The sequence below is a fragment of the Leptonotus elevatus genome, unplaced genomic scaffold (assembly GCF_054856555.1).
Source record: "Leptonotus elevatus isolate MCC_2025b unplaced genomic scaffold, RoL_Lele_1.0 HiC_scaffold_116, whole genome shotgun sequence".
Lineage (NCBI taxonomy): Eukaryota > Metazoa > Chordata > Actinopteri > Syngnathiformes > Syngnathidae > Leptonotus > Leptonotus elevatus.
In genome coordinates, this window is record NW_028233507.1 from 77,501 (window position 1) to 80,000 (window position 2,500).

Below are 2,500 nucleotides of genomic sequence, written 5' to 3' on the forward strand. Positions count from 1 at the left end.
TCGAGTTGCCCAGGCAGGGGGTTATCCTCCACTAGCAAACCTCCATGAGCAGCGGAGCCCGTCAGCTGCGCCAAAAAGAACCACACGAGGGCGACCTGGGGTTGAAATCCCCCGCCACATAGGAACGAATGCCGGGCGTTCGAGTTGCCCAGGCAGGGGGTTATCCTCCACTAGCAAACCTCCATGAGCAGCGGAGCCCGTCAGCTGCGCCAAAAAGAACCACACGAGGGCGACCTGGGGTTGAAATCCCCCGCCACATAGGAACGAATGCCGGGCGTTCGAGTTGCCCAGGCAGGGGGTTATCCTCCACTAGCAAACCTCCATGAGCAGCGGAGCCCGTCAGCTGCGCCAAAAAGAACCACACGAGGGCGACCTGGGGTTGAAATCCCCCGCCACATAGGAACGAATGCCGGGCGTTCGAGTTGCCCAGGCAGGGGGTTATCCTCCACTAGCAAACCTCCATGAGCAGCGGAGCCCGTCAGCTGCGCCAAAAAGAACCACACGAGGGCGGCCTGGGGTTGAAATCCCCCGCCACATAGGAACGAATGCCGGGCGTTCGAGTTGCCCAGGCAGGGGGTTATCCTCCACTAGCAAACCTCCATGAGCAGCGGAGCCCGTCAGCTGCGCCAAAAAGAACCACACGAGGGCGGCCTGGGGTTGAAATCCCCCGCCACATAGGAACGAATGCCGGGCGTTCGAGTTGCCCAGGCAGGGGGTTATCCTCCACTAGCAAACCTCCATGAGCAGCGGAGCCCGTCAGCTGCGCCAAAAAGAACCACACGAGGGCGGCCTGGGGTTGAAATCCCCCGCCACATAGGAACGAATGCCGGGCGTTCGAGTTGCCCAGGCAGGGGGTTATCCTCCACTAGCAAACCTCCATGAGCAGCGGAGCCCGTCAGCTGCGCCAAAAAGAACCACACGAGGGCGACCTGGGGTTGAAATCCCCCGCCACATAGGAACGAATGCCGGGCAACCAGGGGTCGAAATCCCCCATTGAAATGAATGGCGGGCAACCAGGGGTCGAAGTCCCCCATTGAAATGAATGGCGGGCAACCAGGGGTCGAAGTCCCCCATTGAAATGAATGGCGGGTTACCAGGGGTCGAAATCCCCCATTGAAATGAATGGCGGGCGACCAGGGGTCGAAATCCCCCATTGAAATGAATGGCGGGCAACCAGGGGTCGAAGTCCCCCATTGAAATGAATGGCGGGCAACCAGGGGTCGAAGTCCCCCATTGAAATGAATGGCGGGCTACCAGGGGTCGAAATCCCCCATTGAAATGAATGGCGGGCGACCAGGGGTCGAAATCCCCCATTGAAATGAATGGCGGGCAACCAGGGGTCGAAGTCCCCCATTGAAATGAATGGCGGGCAACCAGGGGTCGAAGTCCCCCATTGAAATGAATGGCGGGCTACCAGGGGTCCAAGTCCCCCATTGAAATGAATGGCGGGCTACCAGGGGTCGAAGTCCCCCATTGAAATGAATGGCGGGCTACCAGGGGTCGAAATCCCCCATTGAAATGAATGGCGGGCGACCAGGGGTCGAAATCCCCCATTGAAATGAATGGCGGGCGACCAGGGGTCGAAATCCCCCATTGAAATGAATGGCGGGCAACCAGGGGTCGAAGTCCCCCATTGAAATGAATGGCGGGCTACCAGGGGTCGAAATCCCCCATTGAAATGAATGGCGGGCGACCAGGGGTCGAAATCCCCCATTGAAATGAATGGCGGGCTACCAGGGGTCCAAGTCCCCCATTGAAATGAATGGCGGGCTACCAGGGGTCGAAGTCCCCCATTGAAATGAATGGCGGGCTACCAGGGGTCGAAATCCCCCATTGAAATGAATGGCGGGCGACCAGGGGTCGAAATCCCCCATTGAAATGAATGGCGGGCAACCAGGGGTCGAAAGTCCCCATTGAAATGAATGGCGGGCGACCAGGGGTCGAAATTCCCCATTGAAATGAATGGCGGGCAACCAGGGGTCGAAATTCCCCATTGAAATGAATGGGCCCATTCATTTTCAATGGCCGGGCTACCAGGGGCGCAGTACCACCTGTCGTCATTAGGGGCGCTGTAGATAGGGGACCGAGTCCCCCCATTCGAGAGGTTTGCACCCAAACCTCAAAATGGTTGGTGTACAATTATAGGAGAGACCTTTTTAAGACGTGGGAGCTCCAGGGCAAATCAAGGGAGGCTCGACCAACCCATATCCGCTTTAGATGCACTTTAGGTCGGACTCCCTTGCCAGATGGTCCCCTCCTCAGCCTGGTTCTCGAATTTTTTCTAAGTCAGCCCAACTTGGAAATATTTTCAGAGTGCCACTTTCAAGGGAGTTTCGCCCAACCCCTATCCGCCTAAGAGGCACTTCAGGTCGGCCTGACTGGCCACATTTTCCCCCTCCTCATCCTGGTTCTCGAATTTTTTCTAAGTCAGCCAAACTTGGAAATTTTTTCAGAGTGCCACTTTCAAGGGAGTTTCGCCCAACCCCTATCCGCCTAAGAG